Raw genomic sequence first — 26,586 nt, forward strand, 5'->3', positions numbered from 1 at the left:
TGCCTAGTTCGCTGTGCTATCACCTCCTTAATGGACCAAGACGTTGGATCAAGTGTGAACACGCGTGTTCTGCGAACACCCCCACATTATATGCGTGGGGGCTGAAGCCCACGACTACCATCTTTCAGGTTATATACATATATACGTAAATGGCCGCACAGGAGGCATCGTAGTACTTTCGGGCAAAAGTATAAATACAGCCTTAATAAACTCAATAAAACATTATTTTTACAATGGGAATACATGTCACTCAAACATAATATTCTTCGAGCACTGAGCCTCTATCGAACGAGGGCCTTCAAGAACTTCTTCAAAGTAGTGCTCGGCAGCCGCTCGGCCTATGGCCGAACCCTGTGCCGCAACAGTGGTGGCATCCATCTCCGCCCAGTATGTTTTGACACGGGCAAGGGCCATCCGCGAGCCTTCTATGCACGCCGACCTCTTTATAGCATCGATGTGTGGCACAGCGCCAAGGAATTGTTGCACTAAGCTAAAGTAGCTATTCGGCCTTGGCCCTCCTGGCCACAAATATTCCACAATGGACCTCATGGCCAGTCCGGATAATCTATGGAGCTCGGCCCAACCGGTCAATCGCCAGCAACAGCGGACGGACTGGAGCGTGAAACTATGACCAGAACAGCTTCTCCACTTCAAGACCTTTCTGATCCTTGAAGTACTCGGTCGCATCAGCAGCACTTGCAGCCAAATCCATGTACTCATCCACAGAACTCCATAGCCGGTCCAGAGGAGCATATTTCGGATCTCCGAACTTAGTCCGCAACAAGAAGGGCTTCCCAGAAACGATATCCGCAGCTTGATTGAGCTCCTCCTTCGTCGCTCTAATTTTGGAGCGGGCTTCCTTGGCAGCCACCCGGGCCTTCTCCAGGTTCGTCGCCTTCACCCGGTTTTCTTCTTCAAGAAGCCGGTAACGGTCAGCAACATCTTTTAACTCCACGGCCATCTTGGCAATTTTTTCTTTGCTCCCACAATGTGCGGCCTGTTTGGCCCTTAACTCTTTGGCCGCCTTTAAAGCGGCCGCATTACTACTCCTCGCTTGCTCCTTGGCTCGGGCAAGCTCCGCCCGAAGGGTCTCCACGGTGGCAGCTCCATCTGCAGTCACAACATATTAAAGATACTGGCATCATGCTGCTCTTACTATGTGACATTCACCAGAAAAATCACCTACCCTGTGCCTCGTCAAGCCGCTTGTTAATAAGCACGATGTCGGCATCTGCCGCATCCAGTTGCCGCTTTAGTTCGGCAAACCCATCAGTCCGGCTAGCCACCGGAGTTTCAACCACCTGCGCATACAGGCGGTCTGGTTATTACCTGGGACTATGATCCTCTGTTTGCCGCCATTTTCGACGACAACTAGAGTCTCAGGGGCTACTATCTACACAGGGCACACCTAAAAATGTGCGGTACTGTCAAAAATGTACATCATTTCACGTACCTCAAAACCCGCCAGTAGACTCATAAAGGCTTCATGCAACCCGCTTTCGGCGGACGAAATCCTTTCAATCACCGTACCCATCAATGTACAGTGCTCTTCTGAGATAGTCGCTCGCTCTAGTAGATCCCTCAGTACGTCCGACCGCATACCAGACGGTGCCGGACTCTTTTGATTGCTCTCTTCAAGAGCCGGATACTGGGGACTTCGGGTGCCCATAGGATTACCTTCTGGCCTTGCTGGATCAGGAGAAACCCTCCGCGGCGACACCTTTGGGTCGCCCGCCTCGTGAGGCGGTATGGCAGGGGGAGGCGTTTCGCTCTCCATCATCTCTGGAAGAAGATCCCCTGAAGACGAGCTCTGTTGAGAAGGGCTAAGATCCGAACTGCAAGATAAATGCTTCGGTTATTTTCCTTAGAAGTAAGGTAGGATATCTTCACTATTAAGTACTTTTTGATTACTTACAGCTCGGTAGAGGGCTGATCCCCGCGCGGACTTTGTGCGGCAAGAATACCCTCCGAGGCAGGACCCTCTGGCGGAGATTTCTTCTCCCGTTTGGAAACCTTGGTTTCCGGATCTTCAGAGGTAGTCCTCTTCCTTCCCCGGGGAGAGAGAATGTCATATTCTTCCCCTTGGTTATCCTCCCTTGCGGAGGCGCTCATTCCCTCGATTGGAATAGGTAGCGATGGAGGCCTGCTTTTGCCCTCTTTATTCCCCCCTTCATCTTCCTTTGAGGGCACCAGACAAGGTGCTGGCTCGAGCATCTTTTCCAGCATCGAATTATCCAAGCCTTCAGGAAGGGAGGCCGAACACCGGATCATCTTCGCCTTTGTTATCCAGTCCTAGTCAAAGAGCGATTCTTCAGAATGATGTCATGATAAATAAAAGGACAGTGTGTTCGGCCATGGGATTACTTACTTGGGCGGCGGGGCGGTTGCAGTTCAGGCCCACGTCCTCGGTAGTGTCCGAACAATCTATTTGGGGTCCGAAGAACGATTTGTACATCTCCTTGTGTGTCATGCGAAGGAAATTCTGAATAGTGCGTGGTCCTTCCGGGTTGAATTCCCACATGCGGTGGGGCCGGCGTTTGCAAGGCTGGACTCGACGAACCATCATAACTTGCATTACCATAACCAGACTGAAATCTCCCTCGAAGAGATCTCAGATACGGTTCTGCAGTATTGGCACGTCCTTGGCTGGACCCCAGCTCAGCCCCCTGCTGATCCATGACATCAGTTGTGGTGGAGGGCCCGAGCGAAAGGTGGGGGCAGCTACCCACTTGGCACTTCGGGGAGCTATGACGTAAAACCACTCCCGTTGCCACAATCCGGACACCTCTGGAAAGGAACCCTTTGGCCATGGAGCGTCAGCAATTTTGCTTATTAGAGCACCTCCGCACGCTGCGTACTGCCCCTCGACCATCTTCGGCTTCACATCGAAGGTCTTGAGCCACAGGCCAAAGTGAGGGGTAATGCGGAGGAAGGCCTCACAAACGACAATAAATGACGGGATGTGAAGAAGGGAATCCGGGGCTAGATCATGAAAATCCAGCCCGTAATAGAACATAAGACCCCTAACAAAGGGATCTAGAGCGAGGCCTAGTCCTCGGAGTAAGTGGGAGAGAAACACAACGCTCTCGTTTGGTTCGGGAGTAGGGACGACCTGCCCTCGGGCGGGCAGCCTATGCGAAATTTCAGCGGTCAGATATGTGGCCTCCCTCAACTTCTTGATGTCCTCCTCTGTGATGGAGGAAGGCATCCACCGGCCTTGAACGCTGGATCCGGACAGGATTGAAGGTCCGAAGCACCTGACCTGGGCTTTGGGTGTTAGAACTCGAGGTGGGGGAAGGATTCGATTGAGCACGGGAGGGAAAAAAGTAAAAGCCTTGTCCCTTTTTAAAGGGGATGAATATCAGGCATCCTCCTCGTGGCCGTTCGAGACTTACTAAGATCTAGGAGTCATACCAATAGGCACGGTTGGGTTACCCACGTTTGTATTGATGAGAATCCTGTAATAAGGGGAACACGATCTCTGCTTTGACAAGACGTGTCAAGAAACCGCCTCGCGTTATGTGCGGGGCTGGTTAAAGAAAAACGGTTCGAATAATTACTGGGCCATGGCGTGATGTCATGCTGCCAAAACGTGTCAGCAGATTAGATTTGTGGAAATATTATTCTCTCTATGGTGGTATGTGGAACTTATTTTGCAGGGTCGGGCACTATCCTTGTATTCAAACTCTTATGTGGTGTATTCGGAGGAGGAACCCGCCTTGCAATGTCAAAGACAACACTGCGCGCCGGACTCATCGTCATTGAAGCCTGGTTCAGGGGCTACTAAGGGAGTCCTGGATTAGGGGCTCTCCGGACAGCCGGACTATATCCTTTGGCCGGACTGTTGGACTATGAAGATACAAGATTGAAGACTCCGCCCCATGTCCGGATGGGACTCTCCTTGGCGTGGAAGGCAAGCTTGGCAATAGGGATATGTAGATATCCTTCCTTGTAACTGACTCTGTGTAACCCTAGCCCCCTTCGGTGTCTATATAAACCGGAGGGTTTTAGTCCGTAGGACAACATACAATCATACCATAGGCTAGTTTCTAGGGTTTAGCCTCTCCGATCTCGTGGTAGATCTACTCTTGTACTACTCATATTATCAAGAATAATCAAGCAGGACGTAGGGTTTTACCTCCATCAAGAGGGCCCAAACCTGGGTAAAACATCATGTCCCCTGCCTCCTGTTACCATCCACCTTAGACGCACAGTTCGGGACCCCCTACCTGAGATCCGCCGGTTTTGACACCGACACTTACCATTGAGGAATGCACTTTTCACATCCATTTGATATGAGATTATGCGAATAGCCTCAAGTCTAGCAATAGGTGCAAAAGTTTCATCGAAATAAATTCCTTCAACCTGTGTGCAGCCTTGAGCTACAAGTCGTGCCTTATTCCTCACCACAAGACCATTTTCATCTTGCTTGTTGCGGTAGATCCATTTTGTGCCGATGATATTGTGCTTGCGAGGGTATGGTCACTTGACAAGTTCCCAGACATTGTTGAGCTCGAACTAATGTAATTCTTCTTGCATAGCTTGAATCCACTCAGGCTCCAGAAATGCTTCATCTACCTTAGTGGGCTCTATGATAGAGACAAAAGCAAAGTGCCCACAGAAGTTAGACAAATGTGAAGCTTTTGAGCATGTGAGAGGACCTGGTGCTTTGATGTCGTTGATGATTCTCTCAATCTGCACTTCATTAGCAACGCGAGGATGAGATGGATGGCGACAAGGAATTGGATCAGCATGTTCTTCAGAGCCATTTTCCTCAGGTGCACCAGCATGATGTTCTTCATGGTCTGGAATGACTTCTTCAGCAGATTTTTCGGTAGGAATGACATTCTCAGTAGCCTTGAACTTAATGGATTCCTCAGGTGACTGTTCATCTAGCACAGGAGGTAGGTGCTCTCTTTGTGAGCCATTAGTTTCATCGAACCGCACATCTACAGTTTCAACAACCTTGTGGTGATAGGTTTTGAAGACTCTATAGGTGTGCGAGTCCTTTCCGTTACCAAGCATAAAACCTTCATGTGCTTTCGGTGCAAATTTAGAATTGTGATGAGAATCTCTAATCCAATATTGAGCACCGAAGACTTTGAAATAACTCACATTGGGTTTCTTGTCAGTGAGGAGTTCGTATGAGGTCTTTCTGAAGAATTTGTGAAGATATACCCTGTTGATGATGTGGAATATAGTATCAATTGCCTCAGGCCAGAAGCGAGGAGGCGTCTTGTACCCATCAAGCATAGTGCAAGCCATCTCAACAAGAATCCTGTTCTTGCGCTCCACGACACCATTCTGCTGAGGAGTATAAGGAGCAGATAACTCATGAGTAATACCAAGTTCATCAAGATAGTCATCAAGATCGGTATTCTTGAACTCAGTTCCATTGTCACTTCTGATGTTCTTGATCTTCACACCAAAGTTGGTTGAAGCCCTAGAGGAAAATCATTTGAAGACTTCCTACACTTCAATTTTGTAAGTGATGATATGCACCCATGTATAACGAGAATAGTCATCAACAATGACAACCCATATAGAGATGCAGCATTGGTAAATGTGGCATAATGAGTAGGGCCAACGAGATCCATGTGAAGCAATTCAAATGGACGAGTGGTAGTCATGATGGTCTTTGAGGGATGCTTGTCCTTGGTCATCTTTCCAGCTTCACAAGCTCCACACAAATGGTCCTTGAGGAATTTGACACCCTCGACGCCAATGACATGCTTCTTCTTCACGAGCGTGAGCACGTTCCTCATGCCAGCATGACCAAGTCGTCGATGCCATAGCCAGCCTTCTCAAGCTTTTGCAAGTAGACACGTAGCAGGTTGTGGTCCTGTAGAGAAATCAAAAATATACAGATCTCCTCTCCTAAAGCATTCGAGGACTTTGGAATTGTTAGCTTCCATGATCACAACACAATGATACTTGCCAAAGACAACAACCATATCAAGATCACAAAGCACTGAGACAGACATGAGGTTGAATCCTAAGGACTCGACAAGCATGACTTTGTCCATGTGTCGATTGAGGGAGTCCTGGATTAAGGGGGTCCTTGGGCATCCGACCTGTTGGACATGGGTCGGACTGATGGGCTATGAAGATACAAGACTAAAGACTCTCTCCCATGTTCGTATGGGACTCTCCTTGGCGTGGATGGCAAGCTTGGCGTTCGGATATGAAGATTCCTTTCTCTGTAACCGACTTTGTATAACCCTAGTCCCCTCCGGTGTCTCTATAAACCGGAGGGTTTAGTCCGTAAAGGCCATCATAATCAAATAGGCTAGACTTCTAGGGTTTTAGACATCACGATCTTGTGGTAGATCAACTCTTGTAATACTCATATTCATCAAGATCAATCAAGCAGGACGTAGGGTATTACCTCCATAGAGAGGGCCCAAACCTGGGTAAACATCGTGTCCCCTGTCTCCTATTACCATCGACCTTAGACGCATAGTTCGGGACCCCCTACCCGAGATCCGCCGGTTTTGACACTGACATTGGTGCTTTCATTGAGAGTTCCGTTGTGACGTCGAAGACAGGATTGATGGCTCACCTTGTTATCAAGGACAATATCACCTCCGGAGGAGCCCTGGCCTCAGGCCAAACCTCCGGTTGGGCGGCTTTACCATGACCGCCCGTCCGGCCTTAAAGCCAACGATGACTTCTCGGGTCATCGAAAATCGCCTCTGTGGTGACTCCGAGTACTCCAAACAGATGGATCTGATAGAGTTGTCGTCCTTAAACGAACTCCTGGGTCGCATCGCCGCCTTGGGGGTCGCTACAGACTATGATCGGATTGGGCTTAAACTCGATCAGAGAGAAATCAAATCTCTGCTGATCACCCATCAGATAGCGGTAGTAGAGGAGCAAAACATCAACTCTCCCTCTATATTGAGGACGAACTATGTTTGGATTTCCGAGCTCCAAGAGCCGAACACCTGTCCGCGGAACGACATGCCTTGCCCTCCGAACCTGGAATCGGACGGTGGACCCGAAAAATCAGTCGATATCCCGGATCCCGAACTGTTAAGCTCAGAAGTTTCTCAGACTCCGGATCCCAAATTGGGTCAGGGTTCGGATTTAAATCCACCCACTAACCCAAATATACACGATCTCACATACCTACGGCAGCAGTCTCAGGAAATAGTCCATCACTTTTGGGCCAGGTTCCTCCTTGTCAAAGACAAGATTAAATATTGTCGTGACGAAGACGTGATCTTAGTATTCTGCAATAATTGCACGGACGAAGGAATCCTCAACGTCATCAACCGCCGTCACGTATTACTCTTCGCTGACTTGGCAACCATAGTACATAAGTACCGCGCATTGGAAAGTGCCTGGAAAACTTAGGCAGCTCACTGGGAACCACCGGTTTCCACTCAACCCCTTTTCCGGACAAAAAGGATGCACCCTCGCAGCGCGCCCGACCCAGCAGTAAAGAAATCAAAGCCCATTACGGGGCACGGAACCGTTCTGGAGGGATGGCTCGATAGGCCATGCAAAATACACATGACACCGGATACCATACCAACCTACAGCCTTAGAGCATGTTGGATACTCCGGCAAGTGTCCAAGAGCAGCGAAGATATCCTCACCAAAAATACCCTAGAGCAACACCCTCCGGAAGATAACGACCTCAGCGTATTGACAGTCTTCAAGACCTTCGCTTCAAACAATCGGCGTAAAAGGTCCTTTCATGACCTCGTCGAAGTCTGCCAAGTCGCAGCAATAAAACCCTAGAACGACACAGCCATAACTTTCAATGCCAGTGACGAACCAAAATTTCGGACAGTCCGGGCACCAGCCGCCTTGGTCCTCAATCCAATTGTGGATGGTTTTTGGCTCGCTAAAGTGCTCATGGACGGCGGCAGCGGATTAAACCTCATCTATGAGGATACACTCAATAAAATGGAAATAGACAAGAGTCGCATCGAGCAAAGTAGCACGACCTTCCGAGGAATCATTCCCAGTCGGGAGGCGCGATGCGCGGGAAAAAGCACGCTCGACATGGTATTCGGCACGCCGGAGAATTATCGGTCCGAAGAGATAACCTTCCAAGTGGCCCCTTTCAACAGTGGATATCACGCCCTATTGGGGCGAGATGCATTTACACGCTTCCAAGCTATAACTCATTACGGGTACATGAAGCTCAAGATGCTCGGGCCCAATGGTATTATCACTCTTGTCAGTGATCCGGACATAGCACTCCGCGCCAAAGACAAAACCGCATCCCTGGCCCTCGAGGCACTGTCTGAATCCCTCACGACTGAAGAGTTAACCGCGCTACGCTCCATGGTGGATAGGGATGACGTAATCCTGGACAAGCGACCCAAATCCACCTCCTTTAAACCAGCAGATGAAATAGTCAAATTTCGAGTCCACCCAACGGATCCCAAGAAGACAACATCCATCGGGGTACAGCTGGACCCAATGGTTGACGCCGCGCTACGAGAGTTCTTGCGTGAAAACTGGGACATATTCGCCTGGAACCCTTCTGATATGCCAGGAATCCCATGCAGGTTGGCCGAGCACAGCCTCAACATATTGAAGGGATATAAACCGGTCAAGCAAACACTACGGCGCTTTTCCGAACCCAAATGACAAGCTATGGGGGAGGAGCTAGCCAAGTTACTCGAGGCCGGATTCATCAGAGAAATAAAACACCCGGACTGGCTAGCAAACCTGGTGATGGTGCCAAGGAAGGATAAATCCTGGCGCCTATGCATCGATTTCAAAGACCTCAACAAGGCCGGCCCTAAGGATCCCTTCCCCCTCCCTCGCATCGATTAGATTACTCGGACAGGGATCGATCCTGCTCGGACAGGGATCAGATCCACAAGGGGAAGGAATCCCTGTGTTTGGAGCTTAACCAACTGCTTGTGGGATACCGAACATCTCTCCCAATCGCCTTTTTAGGAGCCGTGGGGGCGGGAGGAAGAATTGGGAGCGCTAGCCATGTTGGAGTGGTTTCTCCTAGCAAGCTCTGAGGATTTTCCGCTTGGTGTGGAATGGATCTGAGATCCAATCTCTTTAAATACACGCATTTCTTACACGACCAAGGTGTTATGTGTAAAAAATACCCTGACCTCTCGTATTCGCTCGACACATGGAAGCTGAAGCCATGGATGCACAGAAGCCAATGGGTACAACATTAAATGGAAGGTCGAGTATAGTTCTTTGAAGTCGTCGGAGGAGGAACCCGCATTGCAATGCCGAAGACATTCTGCACTCCGGACACATCGTCATTGAAAGCCTGGTTCGGGGGCTACTGAGTGAGTCCTGGATTAAGGGGTCCTTGGGCGTCCGGCCTGTTGGACATGGGCAGGACTGATGGGCTATGAAGATACAAGATCGAAGACTCTCTCCCGTGTCCGGATGGGACTCTCCTTGGCGTGGATGGCAAGCTTGGCATTCGGATATGAAGATTCCTTTCTCTGTAACTGACTTTGTATAACCCTAGTCCCCTCTGGTGTCTATATAAACCGGAGGGTTTAGTCCATAGAGGCAATCATAATCATACAGGCTAGACTTCTAGGGTTTTAGCCATCACGATCTCGTGGTAGATCAACTCTTCTCATACTCATATTCATCAAGATCAATCAAGCAGGACGTAGGGTATTACCTCCATAGAGAGGGCCCGAACCTGGGTAAACATCATGTCCCCTGTCTCCTGTTACCATCGACCTTAGACGCACAGTTCGGGACCCCCTACCCGAGATCCGCTGGTTTTGACACTGACATCGATCCTTTGAGATCGCAGCCTTACCTAGACTCAATACCTTGCTTTTTCCTTTGTCAGCGTAGGTGATATGCTTCAGATGCGATGGAGATAGGGGAGCGTCCATCAATAAGTTCTTGTCACCAGTCATGTGATTTGTACATCCACTATTGAGGACCCACTCAGTGGCTTGGGTTGATCATCCTACAAATGAATTAGTGTAGCTTACAAACTCATATACTTCATCAGTGAAGAATATGACATCAAATTCATCAGATCAATTTCATCAAGCAATAGAACAGAAATAGCAATATAAGGACGTGAGAAATGAAATTCATTTTCTTCATGATTAGCTTGCGTCCTTTCAAGCATATTCAGGTCTCCAGCAAATTCTTCAGACATTTAAGTTCGTCTGGAGACCTGACCCTGCATAAGAGATTAGTTCCTTTTCTTCACCACTCACATCTGAAGGGGTGGCAAAGAGTTCATCATTCTGAGAGCTCCATAAGAGAAAGGTGGCATAGATGCCCATCCACTTCGTTTCACATAAGAGGAGTTAGGGTAAGCATATGAATAATCACATAAATTCTTCGAGGACTTATGAACATAATGATTTGAAGAATAATGCACATATTCATAACCCTTGGTCTTTCCCTGCGAAACAGAAGTGTTAGCACGATGATGTTCATATGAGGGCTTTGATCCATATGAGGAATGTAGTCCATATGAGGACTTGGATCCATATGAAGACTTTGGTCCATATGAAGAATTTGATCTGGGGTTCCTATTCTTCACAGGTGGTGTCATGATGACTTTCACCTAAACACTTTCAAGGAACCTTTTGGGAACCTAGATTTTCTTCATAGGAGGACCGTTCCTGCAGTTAGTGCCAACATATCTAGCAAATACTTCACCATTCTGATTTTTGAACAGCTTATAGTTGGAGCCAAATGACTCATCAGAAGAATGAGGAGATTCACATGTAAAGCCAGATAGAGTAGATGGATCTACTGGAGGTCCCTTTGTAGCAACCCATGAGGTTTTGGGATACTGCTCAGGCTTCCAGTATGTTCCATCAGCATTGAGTTTCCTCTCAAAGGCAATACCCTCTTTCCTAGGGTTCCTGTTGAGGATCTTCTTTTTAAGCACATCACAAAGAGCTTGATGCCCTTTGAGGCTTTTGTACATGCCTGTCATATACAATTCCTTCAGCTCTGCATGGTCAGGATACTCGCAGCATCCTCAGATGAGGAATTAGTAATAGCAGAGACAGTTGAAGAATTTGCAACAATAGAAGCATTTGAACTTTCGGGTGAAGAGTTAGCGGATTCACGTTCAATGCATTTCAAACATGGAGGAACAAATTCTTCCTGAGCAACGCTGATTTGTTGTGCAAGTAATGAATCATGCTCCTTCTGAAGATCTTCATAACTCACTCTTAACTGCTCATGGTCTTGCTTTCTTTGAATAAATTCATAAGAAAGTTTCTCATGATCAGATAAGAGAGTGTTATGATGACTCTGAAGATTATCAAACTCGGTCTGAAGTCTCTGAAGACATTCAGCCAAAGCTTTAGAACGATCCATTTCTTCACCCAACATACCATCACTCTCGTCTAGCATGTTTTGAACTTTTTCCAAAGCTCTTTGTTGTTTAGTGGAAAGGGAAGCAAGTTTGGTATAACTGGGTCCAAATTCATCACCAGATTCATCATCACTGGACTCAGATAAGTAGCATTCAGTTACCTTGGCACCTTTCGCCAGAAGGCATGGTGAAGAGGATGATGATTCTAGATTGAAAGTCAAAGCCTTGCGCGATTCCATGAAATCCTCAAACCAGGGATCATGGTGAGATCGATAACCTTCATAGACCTCAGAGAGTCGGTCCCAGATGAGCTTCACATGGCAGAGATGCATAACATTCCTGAACTGATTTTGGGACAAGCCAGAGCAAATGATGTCCTTCATCGTGAGGTTAAGTAGAGTGTACTTGTGAATATCATCAGCCTCTGCCATCTTGCATAGGTTAGTAAGACCAATCTCGGTGACGGTCCAGAGTTCGTTGTTCATCGCCACGAGGCACTTCTTCATCATGGCCTTCCACTAGGGATAATCATGACCGTCAAAGATGGGGCATGTCACTGTCTTCATTCCTGCGGTCGACATAACTAAAACTCCAGGCGGTTAAACCAAAATCACACAGAACAAGGGAGTACCTTACCCTAATACCAACTGAAAGTGCATTAAGTCGACTAGAGGGGGGTGAATAGGTGATTTTTATGAATTCTTCGCTGAGGAATTTCAGGGTGAGGAAATTCCTAAGCGAAGAACTACTTGCAGCGGAATAAGTACTCAGATGCAGACATAACATAACGTAAGCACAGTCATCATGATGAAATGAAAACTAGCACAGAGTACAGAAAGCGTAAAGACAGGATAAGCAGGCTGAAGACAGGCAGGGTTGAGGAATTGTAAGGGTTGAGGAAATAGAACCAGTTAGCTCGGTGAAGACAATGATTCGGTAGACCAGTTCCAACTGCTGTGATAGTTGTACGTCTGGTTGGAGCGGCTAGGTATTTAAACCTGAGGACACATAGTCCGCACTGTATTCTCCTTGAACAAAGGTCACACAGACCTCGTCCAATCACTCGTGGTAAGTCTTCATGTGACTTCCAAACCTTCACAAACTCGGTCACCCGGCGATCCACAATTTCCTCTTGGATGCTCTAGACCATGACGCCTAACCGTCTGGAGGATGCACAGTCGTCAAAGGTAACAAGCATCGGTTCCACACAGGAACAATCTCTTCAGTGATGCTCAATCACTTTGGGTTTGTAGGTGTTTGGTTTGGGGTTTTGGGTTTTTTCTCACTAGATGATTTTCGCTCAAAGTCCTCGGAGGATGGGATGCTCTCAATGACAAGTGTCAGTTTCTCGTGGAGCAGCCAACCAGCTAGTGGTTGTAGGGGCAGCTATTTATAGCCTAGGGAGCAGCTCGACATGATAAGACATAAATGCCCTACAATGATATGACCGTTAGGTGGGTAGATATTTTGGCACAGCTGGCGCTTAGCACAGCAACGGTCGGAAATTTGAGGCTCGAATTCCTCAGGACTATCATGTTCCTCACTTGTAGGCAATATGCACTGGCGAATTCCTAACTCCTCGGTCAGAACAAATTCCTCAGAGATCAGAAGAACTTCGTCTCTATCACTAAAGAAATTGACTGAACTGTATGAGATTTCCAATGGCTTCACTCGAAGGGATTGGTAGGTGTAGGATTTTGAGATGAGCATCACTTGGAATCTTTTCCTTAGTTTTTCCTCGAACCCCTTTAATAGTACGGTGTTTCCTATGACTCAAAAAATAGAAAATGAAACTACAAAAACAAAAATCATCACGCTTCATGTTCCTCGCATGAATATCAAGTCTTCATGGTCACACCAATTTCTTCACTTTCGAAGTCTTCAGAAAGTCTTCAGAAATCCAAAGTCTTTAGTTGAAGACATTTATTTTTAGGGGTCAACTTTCTCTGTAAATATCAAACTCCTCATAGACTTATAGACCTGTGTACACTCACAAACGCATCAGTCCCTTAACCTATAGGGAAATTTTTTGTTTTTGCCACTCTAGATTTTGCCAATTTTCCTTATGCCATTCTAGATTTTGACATTTCACTTTTGCCACTCTTAGATTTTGACAATTATCACAATTGCCATTTCTTGGCAAAATCACTAAGGGGCACTAGATGCACTAACAATGTTCAAAGACGGGAGAACGATGGGAGAGGCAGGGAACTCTAGTCCTTCAATCTCAATGGAGACATTAGGGGTAACATTAGTGGCATCACAGTGTGTTCCTGGGGTACTTATAACTAGTGGGGAAGGCATCTTCTCACAAGCTATGTCATGCATGAGTGCAAATGCTTCAGATATAAATGAATGTGATGCCCGTGTATCAAAAAGAACAAAAGCGGGCACTGAATTAACAGGAATGGTAACCATCATGATGCTCGGTTCTTCCTAAGATTCTGCAGCATCAACATGGTTGGCATGACCACAACCAAATGCACGCAGCCTGGTATTATTGTTGTTGCCACGACCATTACAATGACCAGTGGAAGGAAGTGCCAACTGGTTCTGGTTCAGAGTGCATTCTCTAGCACGGTGCCCTGGTTGTCCACACTTGAATCTTAGGTCATCATTGGGATGAGGAGCCATAGTATTGGGCTGTCCACCTTGAATTCTTGGCTATCTTAGTGGTGGCGGGGGCAAACGAGGTGCAATATAGGAAGGCCTCGATGCTGGGGGAGCTTGCGGATAAACATTGTGGGGGGTCCACACTCGGCACTTCTAAGCAGACGGGCCCAAAGATGAGCCAACGTCCCGAGTGAGCTTGAGGGTCTCCTGGTGCTCCATGTGACTGGTCTCAGCCTGGATGGCCTTGCTGACAAGAGTGGCAAAGTCGTTGAACTCATGGATGTAGAGTGCAAGCTTCAAGTCAAGGTTCAGTCCATCATGAAACGTATCATGTCTGCGTGCTTCAGTGGAGACATCGTCTTCAGCATAGCGAGACAAGTTGAGAAATTCCCGTTGATATGCAACAACAGTCATCCTGCCCTGGACGAGTTTGCAGAATTCCTTCTTCTTCTTGTCCATTATTCCTTGGAGGATGTGACATGCCCTGAAGGTAGCCTAGAATTCCTCGCAAGTGACAACGGTAATGGCAGGCATCGAACGCATGTGGCTATCCCACCATTCTGCAGCTTGACCCTTCAGATGGTACGCCGCAAAGGTGACGTAGTTGTCAGGGGCAACACCGCCAGACTCCAACTCAAAGGTCATGTCACAAAGCCAGTCATCAGCATCAAGTGGGTTTGTTGAGGTGCGGTAGATTGCTAGGTTGAGACATGAAAAGTCCTGAAGTGTGACTTGGCCCTGCCGGTGTTGGTTGTTTTGGTTTGGGAACTGGTTCATGATTCCTTCGATGAACTGACGATTCAGCTCAAACTGTGCCATCATGGCGGCAACATATGGTGGAGGGGGTGGATTGTCATCATCACTAGCACGACCATGGTTACCTCTCCCGACCATTCTGAATAGAACAACATGGATCGGTCAACAATAGTAATGACAGGCAAGCAAGACAGAAAGTAGGGGGAATGCGATGGAATACATAGTGGTAGTCATATCTTACAAAAGGGGGCATACATAGAGTTTAGTACATGGACTAGTGACATAGTAGGCGGCATGCAGGCACGTGACGAAAACAACTGATACTAATAAGTAAGGCTACATCAGCCCCAGAGGGTGCTGTGGAAGTGGGTGTATCCTGACAGCTGCTGGTGACGTGTCGGGAAATCATCCACGGAAGGATCATGCGGTCCGTGAATAGTCTGGTGAAGAAGCCGACGATCATGTGGCAAAAGATGACCACGAGCGGGAGTGTAGCCTCCAACCTCAGGCCATCCGACACCACAGGGCATCACGGTCCTGGCTAGAAAGATCACAGAACTATGCAGCTGCCCAGATACAACAAGGGGTGCAATCACGTCAGAGCGTTGTAAAGGTGCAGACGGGTGGCATACAACTCGCAACGAAGAGCTCGGTTAGCTCGATCCAGACCATCAGCATGCCAGACAAAGTTCTAGTGGTATAAGGGCTCGCGGGTAATGGTGGTGTAGATAGCATTGTAGTATCCCTGCTCAACCTCACTGGATGCAATAGCAATGTGCCTGAAAGGGGAGTTATCCAACTCCCGATACTCTACACATAGACGTGTCAGAGCTGCATAGGCAGCATCGTGGACTGCCATATCAATGGTCACTTCAACACCATGAGCGGTGTGCAGCATAGTAGGGGAGTCATCATCACGAGAATAGATGTGGACGATGGCGCAGTACTGCTCCTGGTTAAAGTCCCGGTACTTCTCGTACACGGTGTACTCAGGATGCCAGCGATAACCCAGGAAGGTCATCATCTCAGCCAACACAACAGGTGATCCTGAGGCTCCAATAGCCATCATGTAGCTCACGACCAGTCTCATATGATCCATCTGTAAGCAAAGATGTTTCAAAGGAGTCAAACTTCAGAAACTAAAGGTATAACATAACGAAGGGGTAACTGATACGTCTCCAACATATCTATAATTTTTGATTGTTCCATGCTATTATATTATCTATCTTGGATGCTTTATATGCATTTATATGCTATTTCATATGATTTTTGGGACTAACCTATTAACCTAGAGCTAGTGCCAGTTTCTATTTTTTCCTTGTTTTTGAGTTTCATAGGAAAGGAATATCAAACGGAATCCAATTGACCTGAAACTTTACGACAATTGTTTTTGGACCAAAAGAAGCCCATGGAGTACCGGAGATGCACCAGAAGAGTCCCGAGGCCACCACAAGGGTGGAGGGCGCCCCACCCCCCTAGGGCACGCCCTCCGACCTTGTGGGCCCCTCGTGGACCCTCCTGACTTGTTCTCGACGCCAACACCTCTTATATATCCCCAAACCTCCAGAACAGAACATAGATCGGTAGTTCCGTCGCTGCAAGCCTCTGTAGCCACCAAAAACCAATCGGGACCTTGTTCCGGCACCCTGCCAGAGGGGGACACCATCCCCGGTGGCCATCTTCATCATCTCGACGCTCTCCATGATGAGGAGGGAGTAGTTCACCCTCGGGGCTGAGGGTATGTACCAGTAGCTATGTGTTTGATCTCTCTCTCTCATGTTCTTGATATGGCATGATCTTGATGTACCGCGAGCTTTGCTATTATAGTTGGATCTTATGATGCTTCTCCCCCTCTACCTTCTTGCAATGGATTGATTTTTTCCTTTGAAGTTATCTTATTGGATTGAGCCTTTAAGGATTTGATAACACTTGATGTATGTCTTACATGTGCTTATCTGTGGTGATAATGGATATTCATGTGATCTACTTGATGTATGTTTCGGTGATCAACTTGCGGGTTCTGTGACCTTGTGAACCTATGCATAGGGGTTGGCACATGTTTTCGTCTTGACTCTCTGGTAGAAACTTCGGGGCACTCTTTGAAGTTCTTTGTGTTGGTTTGAATAGATGAATCTGAGATTGTGTGATGCATATCGTATAATCAAACCCGCGGATACTTGTGGTGACATTGGAGTATCTAGGTGACATTAGGGTTTTGGTTGATGTGTGTCTTAAGGTATTATTTTAGTACGAACTCTAGGGTTGTTTGTGACACTTATAGGAATAGCCCAATAGATCGATCAGAAAGAATAACTTTGAGGTGGTTTCGTACCCTACAATAATCTCTTCGTTTGTTCTCCACTATTAGTGAATTTGGAGTGACTCTTCGTTGCACGTTGAGGGATTGTTATATGATCTATTTATGTTATCATTGTTGAGAGAACTTGCACTGGTGAAAGTATGAACCCTAGGCCTTGTTTCTAAGCATTGCAATACTGTTTTCGCTCACTTTTGTTACTTGCTACCTTGCTATTTTTATAGTTTCAGATTACAAAAACCTATATCTGCCATCCATATTGCACGTATATCACCATGTCTTCGCCGAACTAGTGCACCTGTACAATTTACCATTGTATTGGGTGTGTTGGGGACACAAGAGACTCTTTATTATTTGGTTGCAGGGTTGTTTGAGAGAGACCATCTTCATCCTATGCCTCCCACGGATTGATAAACCTTAGGTCATCCACTTGAGGGAAATTTGCTACTGCCCTACAAAACTCTACACTTGGAGGCCCAACAACGTCTACAAGGATAAAGTTGTGTAGTAGACATCATGCTCTTTTCTGGCGCCGTTGCCGGGGGAGGCTAGGTAAGCGGCACTCACCTCCCGTCAACGAAGCTCTTTTTTGGCGCCGTTGCCGGGGAGGCTAGGTAAGCGGCACTAACACCCCATCAACAAAGCTCTTTTCTGCTGCCGTTGCCGGGGAGTTTAGTGCTTGAAGGTATATCTTTAGATCTTGCAATCGAATCTTTTAGTTTCTTGTTTTATCACTAGTTTAGTCTATAAAAGGAAACTACAAAAAAATGGAATTGAGGTTGCCTCATATGCTTCATCTTTTTAGTATCTTTCGTGAAAATAAGGATTCCGATAATTGTGCTCAATTGCTAGAGGAAGAATGCAATAAAATATTTGACATACAATCTTTGAATGATGAGCATGATTGCAATGTTGTTAGTATGGATTCTTTGAATATCCATAGTACTAATGATGATTGCACTATTCATGATAAAATGTTTCTTATAAGCATGTCAATTTTTGTGGAGTGCATAGAGTTTGTCGTTACATACCAAAAAGGGAAGATATATTTTGCAGGAGGCATAAGCATTTAGAAACTAAATGGTTGAAAGAGAGGCAAGATGTTTGTGCTGAACAATTTAATATTTTTAGCCATCCTTGTGAACTTCGCAATGAACGTGGTCATTTAAATCTCCAATGCAAATTGTTTCATGATCGAATCATGTCCAAAAATTGTGATGACTTGATTTCCCTTGCGCATCATAATGAACTTAGTTTGCTTCTGGGATATGAAGAAATGAAACGTATAACTAAGGGTATTCTAGAATATAACCTTGAGAAATTTCTTGATTTTGATCTTGAGGAAATTTATATGTATTGTGCGGTAAATTGCATTGAGAATCCTTATATTGTCAATTACTTAAAGACAAGAAAACAAATTGAAGATGAAGAGAATACTAATGAAGGGGAAGAGGTTTCCCAATATCCTCCTATTTTTTATTATGTTGAATCAGGTAACGAGGAGGAGCCTTTTATTGAACCAATCTCATCAATAAGGAGCTCCAAAAGGGTGATTAAACCCACACATGATGTGAAGAAGAAAACGAAAAGACGGAGAAGCAAAGGTAAAAAGGCATCACTTCCAAATGATGTTGCTCCTATTATTGTTATGGCTCATAAGAGTGAATCAAAAATAAATGTGGATGATGATATACTTGATGATGATATTGATTCTTTACCTTGTGATACTATGTCTGAATAAATTATTGAGGATGATTTTGTTATGCCTATTATTCATTGTGATGATTATGATTGAGAAAGTCATGATACTTGTTATAATCTTCAAAATCTTTTTAGCCCCAACTTAGAAAGTAGTGATGATAATAATTGCTATACTATTTGTGCTATCCATACTATTGATGATGAGAGTGATTATGCTTATGATATGCAAAGGCCCGATCTTGGGGATGCTATGTTTGATGATAATGACATGTTTGAGAATTTATTTGCTGCAATTAATGTTTGTCCCAAGCTTGGGATGCTATGTTTAATGAAGATGATATTTTTAGTCCCCCAAGTCTTGATGTGCAAATTTATTATGATGATAGCATGCCTCCTATTTATGATGATTGCAATAGTGATAAAGTGGATTTGGAGAGGTCATGACTTTATTTAGTGATGAATCCACTATTTCGGAAGAGGTTCCAATTGATTATGAGAACAAAGTTGCTATTTATGATGATTATTGTGATGACATGTATGCTATAAAGAATAATGATAACCATGAAACTTGTCATCGTGATTTTAATATTCAATTGGATTATGCCTCGCATGATAGTTATTTTGTTGAGTTCGCTCCCACTATTCCGAATGAGAAGAATTTTGCTTATGTGGAGAGTAATAAAATTTATATGCTTGTAGATCATGAAAAGAATGATTTATGTGATGGTTATATTGTTGAATTCATTCATGATGCTACTGAAAATTATTATGAGGCAGAAACATATGCTTGTAGGAGTTGCAATAATATCAAGTTTCCTCTCTATATGTTGGAAATCTTGAAGTTATGCTTATTTTGCCTTCCTATGCTAGTTGATCCTTGTTCCCATAAAAATTTTGCTCACAAAATCCTTGTGCGTAGGAAGTGGGTTGGGCTTAAATGTGCTTGTAATATGCTTCATGATGCTCCCATTATGTTTCAATTCCTATCTTTTATGTGAGCATCATTGAAATCATCATGCCTAGCTACAAAGACATTAAAGAAAAGCGCTTGTTGGGAGACAACCCAACATCTCTACCTACTGTTTTTGCATGTTCACATGATTAAGCTACTATAGTAATAATGTTCTATAGCTTTTGTTTCAATAAAGTGCCAAGTAAGACCTTTGGGATGATCTATGCTGATAGTTGATTTGATGTTGCTGAAAAACAGAAACTTTTGCGCCCAGGAGATTAGTTTTCATTTTTAAGAGAAGCGCAATAAAATAATGATTATTTATGTAGGAGATTAATAAACATATTTCTCAGGTTGTCCTAATTTTTCAGAATTTTTGGAGTTACATAAGTATTTGAGAGTTACAGATTACTACAGACTGTCCTGTTTTTGACAGATTCTGTTTCTGATGCATAGTTTGCTTGTTTTCTAGTCTCTATGGCTTATATTGCTTAATATACATTGTAGAAATTATAGGGTACAGTAGGCATCATGTGAGAAAAATTATGAATCTTGTCTTGACAGTACCTAAGTGGTGATTTGCTTTATTATACTAACGGAGCTTACATGTTTTCTGTTATGTTTTGTGTTGTGAAGTTTTCAAGTTCTGGGTAAAGTTTCGATGGAATATGGAATAAGGAGTGGAAAGAGCCTAAGCTTGGGGATTCCCAAGGCACCCAAAGGTAATATTCAAGGTCAACCAAGAGCCTAAGCTTGGGGATGCCCCAGAAGGCATCCCCTCTTTCATCTTCGTTCATCGGTAACCTCACTTGGAGCTATATTTTTATTCACCACATGATATGTGTTTTGCTTGGAGCATCATTTTCTTTTGTTTTGTTTTGCTTGCTGTTTGAATAATATTCCAAGATCTTAAATTCTTAAATGTTAGAGAGTCTTCACATAGTCACATAATTATTCAATTACTCATTGATCTTCACTTATATCTTTTGGAGTAGTTTGTCATTTGCTCTAGTGCTTCACTTATATCTTTTTAGAGCACAATGGTAGTTTTATTTTGAAGAAATTGTTGAACTCTCATGCTTCACTTATATCACTTTGAGAATCTCTAAACAACAAGGTAATTTGCTTAAGTTATGAATTTAGTCCTAATATGATAGGCATCCAAGAGGGATATAATAAAAACTTTCATATAAAGCGCATTGAATACTATGAGAAGTTTGATTCCTTATGATTGTTTTGAGATATGAGGATGATTATATTAGAGTCATGCTAGTGAGTAATTTTCAAATTAAGAAATACTTGTGTTAAGGTTTGTAAGTCCTGTAGCATGCACGTATGGTGAACCGTTATGTAACGAAGTTGGAGCATGAAGTATTTAATGATTTTCTTCGTTATGAGTGGCGGTCGGGGATAAGCGATGGTCTTTTCCTACCAATCTATCCCCCTAGGAGCATGCGCATAGTACTTTGTTTAGATGACTAATAGATTTTTGCAATAAGTATGTGAGTTCTTTATGACTAATGCACTCTCACCCTTCCACCATTGCTAGCCTCTCCTGTGCCGCACAACTTTCGTCGGTACCATAAACCCACCATATACCTTCCTTAAAACAGCCACCATACCTACATATTATGGCATTTCCATAGCCATTCCGAGATATATTGCCATGCAACTTCCACCGTTTCGTTTATATGGCACGCTCCATCATTGTCATATTGCTGTGCATGATCATGTAGTTGACATCGTATTTGTGGCACAGCCACCGTTCATAATTCTTTCATACATGTCACCCTTGATTCATTGCACATCCCGGTACACCGTCGGAGGCATTCATATAGAGTCATATTTTGTTCTAAGTATCGAGTTGTAATTCTTCAGTTGGAAGTAAATAAAAGTGTGATGATCTTCATTATTAGAGCATTGTCCCATGTGAGGAAAGGGTGATGGAGACTATGATTCCCCCACAAGTCGGGATGAGACTCCGAACGAAAAACAAAGAGGCCAAAAAAGAGAAGGCCCAAAAAACAAAAAAAATGAGAGAAAAAGAGAGAAGGGGCAATGCTACTATCCTTTTACCACACTTGTGCTTCAAAGTAGCACCATGATCTTCATGATAGAGAGTCTCCTATGTTGTCACTTTCATATACTAGTGGGAATTTTTCATTATAGAACTTGGCTTGTATATTCCAATGATGGGCTTCCTCAAATTGCCCTAGGTCTTGTGAGCAAGCAAGTTGGACGCACACCCACTTAGTTTTATTTTTTAGCTTTCATAAACTTATAGCTCTAGTGCATCTGTTGCATGGCAATCCCTACTCACTCACATTGATATCTATTGATGGGCATATCCATAGCCCATTGATATGCCTAGTTGATGTGAGACTAACTCCCTATTTTTGTCTTGTCCACAACCACCATATTCTATTTGACCTATAGTGCTATGTCCATGGCTCACGCTCATGTATTGCATGAAAGTTCAAAAAGTTTGAGAACATCAAAAGTATGAAACAATTGCTTGGCTTGTCATTGGGGTTGTGCATGATTTGAATATTTTGTGTGATGAAGATGGAGCATATCCAGACTATATGATTTTGTAGGGATAACTTTCTTTGGCCGTGTTATTTTGAGAAGACATAATTGCCTCGTTAGTATGCTTGAAGTATTATTGTTTTTATGTCAATATTAAACTTTTGTTTTGAATCATACCGATCTGAACATTCATGCCACAATAAAGAAGTTACATGGATAAATATGTTAGGTAGGGGGAAATATCAAGTACTCCCATCCTTGGAGTGCTCCCCATGCGCCAACTTCAAAAAATTCAATTTTAAATGTTTTAAAAAATTCTAGAAAAATATATGAATATTTACAAGTAATTTGACTACAACTCCTAAAAATTTCAGATTCGTACTCTAAATGTACATTGAGAAACAAAAATGTGAAATCTAGCGTGAATAGTGTCATAAAAAGACAAAAGCAACACTTGACACTATTCACATCTGAATTTGTCTTTTTTGTTTCTCAATGTACATTTTGAGTTTGGCCCTGAAATTTTTAGGAGGTGTAGTCGCATTCCTTGTGAACATTCACATTTATTTTCAGAATTTTAAAACATTTAAAACTCATATTTTACACTTGGAGTATAGGGAGCACCCCAAGGATGGGAGCACTTGATATTTCCCCTGTTAGGTAGCATTCCACATCAAAAATTCCATTTTTATCATTTACCTACTCGAGGACGAGCAGGAATTAAGCTTGGGGATGTTTTGATTGTTCCATGCGGAGTATTATATTATCTATCTTGGATGTTTTATATGCATTTATATGCTATTTTATATGATTTTTGGGACAAACCTATTAACCTAGAGCCCAGTGCCAGTTTCCTTTTTTCCTTGTTTTTGAGTTTCGCGGGAAAGGAAATCAAACGGACTCCAATTGACCTCAAACTTTACAACAATTGTTTTTGGACCAAAAGAAGCCCATGGAGTACCAGAGATGCACCATAAGAGTCCCGAGGCCACCACAAGGGTGGAGGGCGCCCCCACCCGCCTAGGGCGCGCCCTCCGACCTTGTGGGCCCCTCGTGGACCCCCTGACTTGTTCTCAACGCCAACACCTCTTATATATCCCCAAACCTCCAGATCAGAACCTAGATCGGGAGTTCCGCCGCCGCAAACCTCTATAGCCACCAAAAACCAATTGGGGCCATGTTCCGGCACCTTGCCGGAGGGGGAAACTGAAGGAAATATGCCCTAGAGGCAATAATAAAGTTATTATTTATTTCCTCATATCATGATAAATGTTTATTATTCATGCTAGAATTGTATTAACCGGAAACATTGTCACACCCTAGCTATTTCATGCATTAGAGTGCTTGCATCATGTTTAAATTATCAGAAACTTGGAAATGGGGATGACAGAACCCCCAGCACCCCCCCCCCCGAAAGCAACTAGGGTTTACTAAAAATATTTTCAATGAACCTGAAATGCCCTTCTAAAATGTTCATCATCTTTGCCTTGGTCCTAAACCTCTGACAAAAATGGTGCACAATTTTCTAGGTCATCCTAAGGTCACTGGATTAAATCTTTAGTTATTTGAATTTGGGCATTTAAATGCTAGTAAATATTTTGAATTCTCAAATAATCCTAAACTAAAATGTTCCATGTTGGATGTATTCCAAACAGGGGCCATGAGAAGTTTGGTGATTTTTGGAAGTACCTAGCTATTTTTAGAAATGCCACAAACTTGCAGAAAATAAAACAAAACAGAAAATAAAGAGAGAGATCTTACCTGGCCGCAGCCCACCTGGCGGCCCAACACTGTGCGGACCCATGCCAGCCAGCTTCTTCTTCTTCGCCAGGCAGGCAGGAGGGACACCGCGACGCCGCCGAGCTCGTCACGGCGCCAGCTGCTTGCGCTTGCCCATGATCGTGCTGGACGGCCTCCACGTGGCCCGCTCGACCGCCTGGACACCTCACTCTCCCCCCTGCTCCTCTCTCTCTCGCCCTTTCCTCGCCATGGTCGACGCTGTCGCGCCCGCGCCACCGTGAAACTCGCGTCCACTGTCGTCCCCGCGCCGTGTTGCCGTGTCCCGAGCTCCGCTGTCGTCTGCTTCATCGAGCTAGCCGAGCCCCGAGCGCTCGCACGCTCTACTCCGTCTTCTTCAACCTCGCCTTTACCGAATGTCGCCGGAGATCCCCTTCGCTGTCACCGCCGCATCAGCTCGTCCCCAACCTCACCGTTTGCCTCGTTGGGATCGCCCTAAGCCCTGCTACCTCCTCCTCCTCTCCGTTTGCCTTCTCGAGCACCGCAGCAACCGCACCAAGCTCGGCCGCACCCGCCACCGCCACCGCACATCGTCGTCGTGGCCACAGCCATGTTGGCTCGAAACCGAGCACGCCATCGTCTTCACCTCACTCGCAGGAGCCCGTAGCACCACTCCACACACCTCGCCGTGCCTCCTAGCGACGAGTTCGAGCTCGTTCAAGCTCCGGCCACCGCCACACTCGTCGCCGACGACATTTTCGGCCACTCCAGATCCACCCACTGCCACCACTCGACGTGGCTCACTCCCCGCATCACGTAGATGTGCTCCGCCGTCGTTTTGGTCACCGGAGCACGAATCCCGCACTGCCCCGCCGCGTTTGGCCTCGCCGGCGGCTAAACATCAGCGAGTTTGACCCCGCTAACCAAGTTTGACTCTGGGTGGGCCTAGTTTGACCCCCTGGGTCTATGACAAGTGGGACCCGCCTGCTAATTAAGTTAGGATTAGGACTAACTAAAAATTAGTTAAACTAATGACACTGACACGCGGGACCCACTGGTCAGGTTTGACCTGGACCATCCCTATTGACTGCTGACATCACCCTGACGCAATGCTGATGCAGTAATCATTTACTGGATCTATTCTTATACAGGAAATTCCAGAAAATGTTCTAAACTTCAAAAATTCATAGAAATTAATCTGTAACTCCAAATGCAAAGATTTATATACGAAAAATGATCAGAAAAATTCAATATTTCCATCTGTATTGTTTTCATGCATGTCAGAACACTTTAACCTTTCTATTTAAGTGAAACAAGCTAATGCACTAATATGACTTCATATCATGAGCTTTTATTTGAATCTTTGATTCAAATGGACTCAAACCAACCTGTTTTACAATGTATTAGCCAAAACACACCCATATTGACATATCATAGCATGCATCATATTGTTGCATATTGCCATGTGATGATTGTGTTCCGTTGTGTCTTTCGTGGTAGGTTGTGCCTCCGAGGATACCTACGAATATCCGAATGAAGGGCAGTACCCTACTACCACTCCATCAGGCAAGCAGCCCCATTGATCATATCGATACAATCCCATGCTCTCGCTCCTGCTCTCATTTACTGCATTAAGACAACAACGTTTCAAACTGTTGTGTGTTGCAGTAGTTGAAACCATTTCCTCTGCATGACCTGTCATTGCCACAGTAACTAGATGAAACCCATTAGCATGTGTAGGAGTTGATTGAGCCATGTCTGTGTTTCCTACCTTGCTATGCCTTCTATGCTTAGAGTCGTGTCAGGTCTGGTTCATCTGGGTGATGGGCTAGAGTGAAATGGATATGTCGGTAATGTGAGTGATGTGTTGAACACGATTTGGTAAAGGTATTGATGAGAGGCCATGTAGGAGTACATGGTGGGTTGTTTCATTGGAACCGTCCTTAAGCACCGAGATCTGTATGTGTGATTTAAGAACCAGCTACTACCATGCATTGGGCCCGAAACCAATGGACCCTCTCGGCTTCTTAACCACCCTAGCCCTTTTTCCAGGAGTTGCAACTAGTTTCTGGTGTTTATAGGATATGTGTTGGCGGCCGTGCGTAGCGCTGACCCTAGGGGTGGGCTATGATGCGGTAGATACACCGTGGCACGGTGTACCAAGTCGCCTGTTTGGTGTCTCGGGAACCCTGTACACATCGTTCGGGGCCGTATGTGGAAACCTCGACCGGACTCCCTGCGGATGGAACCTGGATAGGCGATAAAACTAGACTAGAGACTTGAGTATTTAGGTAGGCCGTGGCCGACACCCTCGTTGGGCTTCTACTTGAAGGTTGCCGAGTACATGTCGTGTAAACGACAATAAGTGGTGAGAGCGTGTATGAAGAAGTACACCCCTGCAGGGTTAACATCATCTATTCGAATAGTCGCGTCCGTGGTAAAGGACTACTTGGTTGCCTATACAGTTCATAGACAAGTAAATGGATACTCCTAAAAGCCTCAAGATAAGTGTGAGTGCTGTGGAAGGCCCTTCCGTAGGATGATGGAGGAGGATCCTCGGTGGTGTATTGTTGTGGTGAGTAGTGGACTCATGTGCGCAAAACATTCACAAGTTGTTGCCTCGTAGGATAGCTTAGCCAAGAATCAAAGCTAGCCAGCTGCAATAACCCC

This window comes from Triticum dicoccoides, chromosome 1A (genome assembly GCF_002162155.2).
Source record: "Triticum dicoccoides isolate Atlit2015 ecotype Zavitan chromosome 1A, WEW_v2.0, whole genome shotgun sequence".
In the NCBI taxonomy this organism is placed as follows: Eukaryota; Viridiplantae; Streptophyta; class Magnoliopsida; order Poales; family Poaceae; genus Triticum; species Triticum dicoccoides.